The sequence below is a fragment of the Oncorhynchus mykiss genome, chromosome 8 (assembly GCF_057628025.1).
Source record: "Oncorhynchus mykiss isolate SJ-2025 chromosome 8, ASM5762802v1, whole genome shotgun sequence".
Classification (NCBI taxonomy): Eukaryota; Metazoa; Chordata; class Actinopteri; order Salmoniformes; family Salmonidae; genus Oncorhynchus; species Oncorhynchus mykiss.
Genome location: NC_143029.1, coordinates 77,540,825 through 77,554,055, shown reverse-complemented (window position 1 = coordinate 77,554,055; position 13,231 = coordinate 77,540,825).

Sequence of the window (13,231 nt, the reverse complement as noted above, 5' to 3'; positions counted from 1 at the left end):
GCCGTTCCTCATGGCCAGTTCTAGAGTTGCTCCTAAGTGGCTAGATTACATGCCAAGACTAGAGCTCTTTGCAGCCGTCATTGGAGCCCAGCTTGCCAAGCTGCTAGAGAAAGAGCTTACATTGGGAGCAACCAGACCACCCTGTGGACAGATTCTACAGCCCTGCTGATGAGGCTGCAGTCAGAATCTTGCTAGCTTCAAAGTTTTCATAGGCACCAGGGTGGCTGAGATTCAAGAACTTTACAGACCTCCGTGCATCACAAGATGCCTAACAGATGGAGCCATGGACCACTTTTCTTCCTTCAAAGTCCAGATGAGTGACCAGCTAAGCCAAACGGACATCCTGAGGAGGTGTCACTATGCAAGCACTACACAGGGCAGCAAGAGAGTTTCCCAAATAAGCTGCATCTCCTGAAAGCTGGAAGCAGTCGCCCATTTACATTGTCTCTGGAGCTTGATGAGTTCGGAGAGCTCAGCCGAGTTGGTGGTAGACTATGTTGAGCCGTCAATGGAAATCCAGACCTGCTGTCCCCGAGATGGCTGACCTGCCAGCCGTGACTGTGCCTTTTCAAAGCTAGCTTTCTACTCCACGGAAATGGACAAATTTGGGCCCTTCCAGGTCAAACTGGGGGGGTGTGTCGAGAAGAGATTGGGATCATTTTCAAGTGTCTCACCATGAGGGCTGTGCACTTGGACCTCCTGACCAACATCGATGCAGATTATTTTCTGATGGCCATTAATTGTAACGGCTAGACGTTCCGGAACCCCTCGACAACATCCGGTGATATGGCAGAGCACCGAATTCAAATTAAATTACTATAAATATTAAACTTTCATGAAATCACACATGCAATACACCAAATTAAAGCTACACTTGTTGTTAATCCAGCCAAAAAGGCTTTACGGCAAAAGCAAACCATGCGATTATCTGAGGATAGCACCCCACCAAACAAACACATGACATTCATATTTCAACCCGCCAGACGCGACACAAAACGCAGAAATAACGATATAATTCATACCTTGCCTTTGAAGATCTTCTTTTGTTGGCACTCCAATATGTCCCATAAATATCACCAACGGTCATTTTGTTCGATATATTCTGTCGTTATATCTCCAAAATTATTTGTCTCGTTTGATCCAGAAAAACATAGGTTCCAACTCGCGCAACATGACTACAAAATATCTAATAAGTTACCTGTAAACTTGTTCCAAACATTTCAAACAACTTTCCTAATACAACTTTAGGTATTTTTTTACGCAAATAATCGATACAATTTAAGACGGGATAAACTGCATTCAATAGCAGATAAAAACAAAGTGGAGCGAGCTTTCAGGTCGCGCGCCCCTAACAAGCAGTACACTAGACTCGACCCTCGTTCTGAACAGCCCTACTTCTTCATTACACAAACTAAAAACATCAACCAATTTCTAAAGACTGTTGACATGCAGTGGAAGCGATAGGAACTAAAAGCAAGTGCCACAGAAATCTATTTTTCTCAGGTTTTCGCCTGCCATATCAGTTCTGTTATACTCACAGACATTATTCAAACAATTTTAGAAACTTTAGATTGTTTTCTATCTAAATCTACCAATTATATGCATATCCTAGCTTCTGGGCCTAAGTAGCAGGCAGTTTACTTTGGGCACGCTTTTCATCCGGACGTGAAAATACTGCCCCCTTGCCTGAAGAAGTTAAAAGATTCAGCGCCCACTGAGGGATGCCCGTTGAGCTGTTATCCGAACAGGGAACAAACTTCCGGGGAGGAGAGAAGGTGCTGCGTGAGGTCTTCGCGGACTTGTCTCCCAAACTGCAAGAGCAGCTTGCATAACAGAACGTTTTCTTCCTCTTCACCCCCCTTGCAGCACTGTACTTTGGAGGAGTTTGGGAGAGAGATATTCGCTCCGTTAAGACTGCCCTCTACACTACCGTGGGTGCCCAGTCAGTGACCGAAGAAGTGCTCAGGACTGTCCTTGTGATAACATGCGTGTCACGGTCGTCCTCCTCTTCGTCTGAAGAGGAGAGGCGAGATGGATCAGAGGACCAATATGCGGCGTGGTAAGTGTCCATGGTAAAATCTTTAATAAAGAAAGACTGAACACTATACAAGAGAGTAACAAAAACAATAACCCAAATTCGACCGTGACGCTACAAAATGAGACCTGTGCTGAAACAAGCCACTAACATAGACAATCACCCACAAACAAACAGTGCAACCCAGGCTACCTAAGTATGATTCTCAATCAGAGACAACTAATGACACCTGCCTCTGATTGAGAACCATACTAGGCCGAAAACATAGAACTGCCCCAAAACATAGAAAAACAAACATAGACTGCCCACCCAACTCACGCCCTGACCATACTAAATAAATACAAAACAGAAATAAAGGTCAGAACGTGACAGTAACCCCAAAGGTGCGGACTCCGGCCGCAAAACCTTGACCTATAGGGGAGGGTCTGGGTGGGCGTCTGTCCGCGGTGGCGGCTCTGGCGCGGGACGCGGACCCCACCTCATCATTGTCTTAGTCCGCCTTATTGTCCGCCTCCGTGGCTTTCTCAGCATGACCACCCCTCTCAATGACCCCACTGGACAGAGGGGCAGCTCGGGACAGAGGGACAGCTGCTCGGGACAGAGAGGCAGCTGCTCGGGACAGAGGGGCAGCTGCTCGGGACAGAGGGGCGGCAGCGGCTCTGGGCAGAGGGGCTCCGGCAGCGGCTCTGGGCAGAGGGGCTCCGGCAGCGGCGCCGGGCAGGCGGGGGGCTCCGGCAGCGGCGCCGGGCAGGCGGGGGGCTCCGGCAGCGGCGCCGGGCAGGCGGGGGGCTCCGGCAGCGGCGCCGGGCAGGCGGGGGGCTCCGGCAGCGGCGCCGGGCAGGCGGGAGGCTCCGGCAGCGGCGCCGGACAGGCGGGAGGCTCCGGCAGCGGCGCCGGACAGGCGGGAGGCTCCGGCAGCGGCGCCGGACAGGCGGGAGGCTCCGGCAGCGGCGCCGGACAGGCGGGAGGCTCCGGCAGAGGCGCCGGACAGGCGGGAGGCTCCGGCAGCGGCGCCGGACAGGCGGGAGGCTCCGGCAGAGGCGCCGGACAGGCGGGAGGCTCCGGCAGAGGCGCCGGACAGGCGGGAGGCTCCGGCAGAGGCGCCGGACAGGCGGGAGGCTCCGGCAGAGGCGCCGGACAGGCGGGAGGCTCCGGCAGAGGCGCCGGACAGGCGGGAGGCTCCGGCAGAGGCTCCGGCAGAGGCGCCGGACAGGCGGGAGACTCCGGCAGCGGCGCCGGACAGGCGGGAGACTCCGGCAGCGGCGCCGGACAGGCGGGAGACTCCGGCAGCGGCGCCGGACAGGCGGGAGACTCCGGCAGCGGCGCCGGACAGACAGGACCACCTGCAGGGAGGAGACAGAGAGACATCCTGATGCGTGGGGCTGCCACAGGAACCACCAGGCTGGGGAGACCTTCAGGAGGCTTGGGGTTAGGAGGAGGCACCTGAAGGACCGGGCTGTGGGGGAGCACTGGAGCTCTGGTGCGCAACCTTGGCACCACTTCCCCAGGCTGGATAACCACTCTAGCCCGGACCCTCCAGAGTGCAGGCACAGGTTGAACCGGGCTGTGGGTAAGCACGGGAGATCTAGTGCTTACTACACGCACCTCTCCCTTAGGCTCCACTCCCACATTCGCCCGGCACGAGCGGAGCGCAGGCAGAGGACGCACTGCACCCTCCCAGCGCCCCGGAGACAAAGCACGCAGAGCCGGCGCAGGATACCCTGGACCAAAACTGCGTACCGGCGACCAGACCCGCTGAGCAGGCACCATACGCCCTGGCTCGATGCCCGCACTCGCATGACACTCTCGGGGGGCTGTCCTATAGCGCACCGGGCTATGGACACGTACTGGTGACACCGTGCGCTTAACCGCATAACACGGTGCCTGCCCAGTATCACGCTGCTTATAATAAGCACGAGGAGTGAGCGCAGGTCTGCTACCTGGCTTAGCTCCACCCCTCGTGTGCCCCCCCCCAAAAAAATTTTTGGGGCTGTCTCTCGTACCTGTCGCACTGCCGTGCTGCCTCCTCATATCGCCGCCGCTCAGCTTTCGCTGCCTCCAGCTCTGCTTTGGGGCGGCGATATTCCCCAGCCTGTGCCCAGGGTCCCTCTCCGTTCAGTATCTCCTCCCATGTCCAGGAGTCCTGTGATACCGGCCGCTGTTGTTGCTGCTGCTGCTGCTGCTGTCGTCGCTGTTTTCTACCACGCCGCTTGGTCCTTGGTTGGTGGGTGATTCTGTCACGGTCGTCCTCCTCTTCGTCTGAAGAGGAGAGGCGAGATGGATCAGAGGACCAATATGCGGCGTGGTAAGTGTCCATGGTAAAATATTTAATAAAGAAAGACTGAACACTATACAAGAGAGTAACAAAAACAATAACCCAAATTCGACCGTGACGCTACAAAATGAGACCTGTGCTGAAACAAGCCACTAACATAGACAATCACCCACAAACAAACAGTGCAACCCAGGCTACCTAAGTATGATTCTCAATCAGAGACAACTAATGACACCTGCCTCTGATTGAGAACCATACTAGGCCGAAAACATAGAACTGCCCCAAAACATAGAAAAACAAACATAGACTGCCCACCCAACTCACGCCCTGACCATACTAAATAAATACAAATAAAGGTCAGAACGTGACAATGCGTCTTGGTGAGAGGTGTAGGAGTCAGGCGCAGGAGAGCAGGGATGTCTGAGGAGCGTGTTTAATAATATAGTCCAGCAATGCAAACGGCACAGAACAAAAATCCCCAAACTGCGCTCTCGAATAATCGTGCAAACACACGGAGGAACTAACACAGTTCCGACACTTTACATACACGTGCGTAATAGTGAAAAAACAACAAACATCAAATACCATCGAACGCAATACACACAAGTCTAATCCTGCACGAATTACGTCAGGTAACAGCTGCCCTATATACCCACAGAAATCAAAGCAATTCAAAACCAGGTGTGAAAAGGAACACAGACAAAACAACCAGAAAAATAAAAAGGGATCGGTAGTGGCTAGTAGACCGGTGACGCCGAGCGCCGAGCGCCGCCCGAGCAGGGAGAGGAGTTACCCTCGGTAGAAGTCGTGACAATACCCCCCCCTGACCGTGCGACGACGCCGGCCTCGAGGACGACCCGGAGGACGAGGCGCAGGGCGATCCGGATGGAGGCGGTGAAACTCCCTTAGCATAGGAGGATCCAGTACGTCCTCCACCGGCACCCAGCATCTCTCCTCCGGACCGTACCCCTCCCAGTCCACGAGGTACTGAAGACCCCCCACCCGACGCCTCGAGTCCAGTATGGACCGAACTGCATACGCCGGCGCCCCCCCGATGTCCAGGGGGGGAGGAGGGACCTCCCGCACCTCATCTTCTTGAAGCGGACCAGCCACCACCGGCCTGAGGAGAGACACATGAAACGAGGGGTTAATACGGTAATACGGGGGGAGCTGTAACCTATAACACACCTCGTTTATTCTCCTCAGGACTTTGAATGGCCCCACAAACCGCGGACCCAGCTTCCGGCAGGGCAGGTGGAGGGGCAGGTTTCTGGTCGAGAGCCAGACCCGGTCCCCTGGTGTGTACACCGGGGCCTCGCTGCGATGGCGGTCGGCACTGGCCTTCTGCCGTGCTTCGGCCCGTTTAAGGTACCCATGGGCGGCCTCCCAGGTTTCCCTTGAGCGTTTCACCCAATCGTCCACCGCAGGAGCCTCGGTCTGGCTCTGATGCCATGGTACCAGGACCGGCTGATAGCCCAACACACATTGGAAGGGTGACAGGTTCGTAGAGGAGTGGGGGAGTGAGTTCTGGGCCATCTCCGCCCAGGGGATGTACTTCGCCCACTCCCCTGGCCGGTCCTGGCAATACGACCGCAGAAACCTACCCACATCCTGGTTCACTCTTTCCACCTGCCCATTACTCTCGGGGTGAAACCCAGAGGTCAGGCTGACCGAGACCCCCAAACGTTCCATGAAAGCCTTCCACACCCTGGACGTGAACTGGGGACCCCGATCAGAAACAATATCCTCAGGCACCCCGTAGTGCCGGAAGACGTGAGTAAACAGGGCCTCCGCCGTCTGTAGGGCCGTAGGGAGACCGGGCAAAGGGAGGAGACGACAGGACTTAGAAAACCGATCCACAACGACCAGGATTGTGGTGTTGCCCTGTGACGGTGGCAGATCGGTCAAGAAGTCAACCGACAGGTGTGACCAAGGCCGCTGTGGAACGGGAAGGGGTTGTAACTTCCCTCTGGGCAGGTGCCTAGGAACCTTGCACTGAGCACACACTGAGCAGGAGGACACATAAACCCTCACGTCCTTGGCTAAAGTGGTCCACCAGTACTTCCCACTAACCTCCAGCGGAACATACACCCGTCCCGCTGGACATTGTGGTGGAGTGGGCTCAACACGCGATGCTCGCTCAATGTCTGCGTCCACCTCCCACCTTACAGGTGCCACTAGACAAGAAGCCGGGAGGATGGGCGCAGGATCAATGGCCCGCTCCTCCGTATCATATAGTCGGGACAGTGCGTCTGCCTTAGTGTTCTGGGAGCCTGGTCTATAGGAGATGGTAAACCTAAACCGGGTGAAAAACATGGCCCACCTTGCCTGACGAGGGTTCAGTCTCCTCGCTGCCCGAATGTACTCTAGATTACGGTGGTCAGTCCAGATGAGGAAAGGGTGCTGGGCCCCTTCAAGCCAATGTCCCCACACCTTCAGGGCTCTGACAACATCTAGCAGCTCCCGATCCCCCACGTCATAGTTTCGCTCCGCCGGGCTGAGCTTCTGAGAAAAGAAAGCACAGGGGCGGAGCTTCGGTGGCGCACCCGAGCGCTGGGAGAGCACGGCTCCAACCCCAGCCTTGGATGCGTCCACCTCCACTATAAATGCCAAAGAGGGGTCCGGATGCGCCAGCACGGGAGCCGAGGTAAAAAGAGCCTTCAGGCGACCAAAAGCCCTGTCCGCCTCAGCCGACCACCCCAGACGCGTCGGCCCCCCCTTCAGCAGTGACGTAATGGGCGCAGCCACCTGCCCAAAACCCCGGATAAACCTCCGGTAGTAGTTGGCAAACCCTAAGAACCGCTGCACCTCCTTTACCGTGGTTGGAGTCGGCCAATTACTCACGGCTGCAATGCGGTCATCCTCCATCACCAACCCCGATGTGGAAATGCGATATCCAAGGAAGGAGACGGCCTGTTGGAAGAACGAGCATTTCTCAGCCTTGACGTACAGGTCATGCTCCAACAGTCTCCCAAGTACCCTGCGCACCAGAGACACATGCGCGGCCCGTGTAGCGGAATAGACCAGAATATCATCGATGTAAACCACCACACCCTGACCGTGCAGATCCCTGAGAATCTCATCCACAAAAGATTGGAAGACTGCTGGAGCATTCTTCAACCCGTACGGCATGACGAGGTACTCATAATGGCCGGATGTGGTACTAAACGCCGTCTTCCACTCATCTCCCTTCCGGATACGCACCAAGTTATGTGCACTCCTGAGATCCAGTTTTGTGAAAAACCGTGCTCCGTGAAATGACTCAATCGCCGTGGCAATGAGAGGTAGCGGGTAACTATACCCCACCGTGATGGAATTTAGACCTCTATAGTCAATGCAGGGACGCAGACCACCCTCCTTCTTCACAAAAAAGAAACTCGAGGAGGCAGGTGAGATGGAGGGCTGAATGAACCCCTGCCCCAGAGATTCCGATATGTATGTCTCCATAGCCACCGTCTCCTCCTGTGACAGGGGATACACGTGACTCCTGGGAAGTGCAGCGCCTACCAGGAGATTTATCGCACAATCCCCTCGTCGATGAGGTGGTAATTGGGTCGCCTTCTTTTTACAGAAGGCGATAGCCAAATCGGCATATTTTGAGGGAATGTGCACGGTGGAGACTTGGTCTGGACTCTCCACCGTTGTAGCACCGATGGAAACTCCTACACACCTGCCTGAGCACTCCTCCGACCACCCCTGTAGAGCCCTCTGTTGCCACGAAATCCTGGGGTTGTGACGGGCCAACCAGGGGATCCCCAACACCACCGGAAACGCAGGAGAATCAATGAGGAAGAGACTAATTCTCTCCTCATGACCCTCCTGCGTAACCATATCCAGTGGAGCCGTGGCCTCCCTGACTTGCCCTGACCCTAATGGTCGGCTATCTAAGGCGTGCACTGGGAAGGGTTTATCCAGCTGAACAAGGGGAATCCCTAACCTGTTCGCTAAACCGCGGTCAATAAAATTCCCCGCCGCGCCTGAATCTACTAGCGCCTTATGCCGGGAAAGAGGGGAAAATTTAGGAAAAACAATCCATACATACACGTGACCAACAGGGGGCTCTGGGTGAGCCTGGTGCCGACTCACCTGAGGTGTCCGAGCAGTGCTCGGCCTGGCGTCTCGACTCCCGGGGGGACCCCCCCAGCACCGGTCAGCAGTGTGCCCTCTGCGACCACAGCTGGCACAGGAAAGGCCCCCTCCTCCGGTCGCCCTCGCTGAAGCACCTCCTAGCTCCATGGGTGTTGGAGTGGTGGAGCTGGGAGATGGAACTGACAGAGCCCGATCTGGACGTCCGCGGGTCGCCAGCAAGTTGTCCAACCGAATGGACATGTCGATCAATTGGTCCAAGGACAGGGTGGTGTCTCTACAGGCCAGCTCCCTACGGACGTCCTCACGCAAACTACACCTATAGTGATCGATCAAGGCCCTGTCGTTCCATCCCGCGCCAGCGGCCAAGGTCCGGAACTCTAGAGCAAAGTCCTGAGCACTCCTCCTCTCCTGCCTCAGATGGAACAGCCGTTCACCCGCCGCTCGACCCTCAGGTGGGTGATCAAACACGGCCCGAAAGCGGCGGGTGAACTCTGGGTAGTGGTCCCTCGCCGAGTCAGGATCGTTCCACACCGCGTTGGCCCACTCCAGGGCTTTACCTGCGAGGCAGGAGACGAGGGCGTTCACGCTCTCACCCCCCGAAGGAGCCGGACGAACGGTCGCCAGGTATAGGTCCATCTGGAGTAAGAAGCCCTGGCACCCGGCCGCCGTCCCATCATACTCCCTCGGGAGGGCGAGTCGAATTCCACTGTGCTCAGGCAATGAAGGAGAGGGTAGTGGTACTGGTTGGGGTGTAGCTGATAACGGTGTGGGAAGGCCACCTCTCTCCCATCTCTCCATCGTCGCCATCACCTGATCCATGGCGGTCCCCAGTCGGTGTAACACTGCCGTGTGGTGTTGAACTCGCTCCTCCACGGACCCTGGAAGTGCGTCCGCTCCTGCTGACTCCATAATTATATTGGTGCAGGATTCTGTGATAACATGCGTCTTGGTGAGAGGTGTAGGAGTCAGGCGCAGGAGAGCAGGGATGTCTGAGGAGCGTGTTTAATAATATAGTCCAGCAATGCAAACGGCACAGAACAAAAATCCCAAAACTACGCTCTCGAATAATCGTGCAAACACACGGAGGAACTAACACAGTTCCGACACTTTACATACACGTGCGTAATAGCGAAAAAACAACAAACATCAAATACCATCGAACGCAATACACACAAGTCTAATCCTGTACGAATTACGGCAGGTAACAGCTGCCCTATATACCCACAGAAATCAAAGCAATTAAAAACCAGGTGTGAAAAGGAACACAGACAAAACAACCAGAAAAAGAAAAAGGGATCGGTAGTGGCTAGTAGACCGGTGACGCCGAGCGCCGAGCGCCGCCCGAGCAGGGAGAGGAGTTACCCTCGGTAGAAGTTGTGACAGTCCTTATTGAAATCCCTTGGGCTACCTGTCCTGCAGTATTGCTGACCTGGACCCTGTGACCCCTAACTTCCTGTTGATGGGGCAGCCAGACGGATCCCTGCCACAAGTGGTGTACCTCGAGACTGAGCTCGTCAGCAGACGTCGATGGAGACACTGCCAGATCCTGACGGATCACTTCTGGTCCAGCTACATCAGGCACTACTTACCCAGCCTGCAAGCCCGCCTGAAGTGGCATGCCTTCCCTGCCAACCTCAAAGAAGACATGGTGGCTATGTTGGAGGACCCCCAGCTTCCGAGCGTCCTCTGGCCCATTGGACGGATCCTTAAAGTTCACCTAAGAGCATGCTGGACGATCTCCAGCTCTGAGGAAAAGGAAGTAACTAGAGAAGAGTACACAATCCAAGTGATAAGTTCCAGCCATCTCTTGTGATTACGTTTAGTTAGCGTTCATTGTTTTAGCCAAGGCCCGTGTGTGTCCTTGTTTTTGTCATCTCATTTCAGACATTTTGCATTTGATTGTATAGTATAATGTCCCCAAGGGCCTTGTTTATATGCCTTGTGGTTGTATGGATGTATACTGTATAGGTTATGTGGGTATTTTGTTAGCTTTGAGAATATGGATGCAGCTATACACACTGAACAAAAATATACATGCAACAATTTCAACGATTTTACTGGGTTACAGTTCATATAAGGAAATCAATCAATTGAAATACATTTATTAGGCCTTGGTCTATGGATTTCACAACTAGGAATACAGATATGCATCTGTTGGTCACAGATACCATAAAAAAAAGTAGGGGTGTGGATCATAAAACCAATCAGCATCTGGTGTGACCACCATTTGCCTCATGCAGTGCGACCCCATTTGGCCTGTGGAATGTCGTCCCACTCCTCTTCAATGGCTGTGAGAAGCTGCTGGATATTGGCGGAAACTGGAACACGCTATCGTACATGTCGATTCAGAGCATCCCAAACATCCCAAAAACCGCTTGCCCACACGACAACATCTGCCATCTGCCCGGTACCGCTGAAACCTGGGATTCATTCATGAAGAGCACACTTCTCCAGCATGCCAGTGGCCATGGAAGGTGAGAATTTGCCCACTGAAAATGGTTACGACGCCAAACTGCAGTAAGGTCAAGACCCTGGTGAGGATGACAAGCACTCAGATGAGTTTCCCTGAGATGGTTTCTTTGGTGCTACTTGTAGTGCTGTGTGCTGAATTTAATATTCACACGGAAAAGTACACAGTCCCACTCCAAAATACTTTTGGAGCCATCATCGACTCACTGGGTTCTGTCCAAAATGTCTCCGGACCTAGTCACTGCCACAGTCATACTCTGGACCTAGTTTTGTCCCGTGGAATAAATGTTGGGGATCTTAATGTTTTACTCATAATCCTGGACTATCGGACCACCATTTTATTATGTTTGCAATCGCAACAAATAATCTTCTCAGGCCCCAAAGAAGGTTCATCAAAAGTCATACTATAAATTCTCGGACAACCCAAAGATTTCTAGATGCCCTTCCAGACTCCCTCCTCCTACCCAAGTACGTCAGAGTACAAAAATCAGTTAACCACCTGGCTGAGGAACTCCGTTTGACCTTGCGCAATACCCTAAATGCAGTCGCACCCCTAAAAACCAAAAACATTTGTCATAAGAAACTAGCTCCCTGGTATACAGAAAATACCCGAGCTCTGAAGCAAGCTTCCAGAAAATTGGAACGGAAATGGCGCCACACCAAACTGGAAGTCTTCCGACTAGCTTGGAAAGACAGTACCGTGCAGTATCAAGGAGCCCTCACTGCTGCTCTATCATCCTATTATTCCAACTTAATTGAGGAAAATAAGAACAACCCAAAATGTATTTTTGATACTGTCGCAAAGCTAACTAAAAAGCAGCATTACCCAAGAGACGATGGCTTTCACTTCAGCAGTGATAAATTCATGAACTTCTTTGAGGAAAAGATCATGATCATTAGAAAGCAAATTACGGACTCCTCTTTAAATCTGCGTATTCCTTCAAAGCTCAGTTGTCCTGAGTCTGCACAACTCTGCCAGAACCTAGGATCAAGGGTGAGACTCAAGTGTTTTAGAACTATATCTCTTGACACAATGATGAAAATAATCAGGACCTCTAAACCTTCAAGCTGCATACTGGACCCTATTCCAACTAAACTACTGAAAGAGCTGCTTCCTGTGCTTGGCCCTCCTATGTTGAACAAAATAAACGTCTCTCTATCCACCGGAAGTGTACCAAACTCACTAACAGTGGCAGTAATAAAGCCTCTCTTGAAAAAGCCAAACCTTAACCCAGAAAATGTAAAAAACTATCGGCCTATATCAAATCTCCCATTCCTCTCAAAGATGTTAGAAAAAGCTGTTGTGCAGCAACTCACTACCTTCCTGAAGACAAACAATGTATACAAAATGCTTCAGTATGGTTTTAGACCCCATCATAGCACTGAGATTGCACTTGTGAAGGTGGTAAATTACATTTTAATGGTGTCAGACCGAGGCTCTGCATCTGTCCTCGTGCTCCTAGACCTTAGTGCTGCTTCTGATACCATCGATACCATCGATCACCACATTCTTTTGGAGAGATTGGAAACCCAAATTGGTCTACACGGACAAGTTCTGGCCTGGTTTAGATCTTATCTGTCGGAAAGATATGAGTGTCCTCTGACAAATCAAATGTAAATGTTGGTGTTCCTCAAGGTTCCGTTTTAGGACTACTATTGTTTTCACTATATATTTTACCTCTTGGTGATGTCATTTGGAAATATAATGTTAACTTTCACTGCTATGCGGATGACACACAGCTGTACATTTCAATGAAACATGGTGAAGCTCCAAAATTGCCCTCGCTAGAAGCCTGTGTTTCAGACATAAGGAAGTGGATGGCTGCAAACTTTCTACTTTTAAACTCGGACAAAACAGAGATGCTTGTTCTAGGTCCCAAGAAACAAAGATATCTTCTGTTGAATCTGACAATTAATCTTAATGGTTGTACAGTCGTCTCAAATAAAACTGTGAATGACCTCTGCGTTACTCTGGACCCTGATCTCTCTTTTGACGAACATATCAAGACTGTTTCAAGGAGAGCTTTTTTCCATCTACGTAACATTGTAAAAATCAGAAACTTTCTGTCCAAAAATGATGCAGAAAAATGTATCCATGCTTTTGTTACTTCTCGGTTAGACTACTGCAATGCTTTACTTTCTGGCTACCCGGATAAAGCACTAAATAATCTTCAGTTAGTGCTAAATACGGCTGCTAGAATCCTGACTAGAACCCCAAAATGTGATAATATTACTCCAGTGCTAGCCTCCCTACACTGGCTTGCTGTTAAGGCAAGGGCTGATTTCAAGGTTTTACTGCTAACCTACAAAGCATTACATGGGCTTGCTCCTGCCTATCTTTCCGATTTGGTCCTGCCGTACAT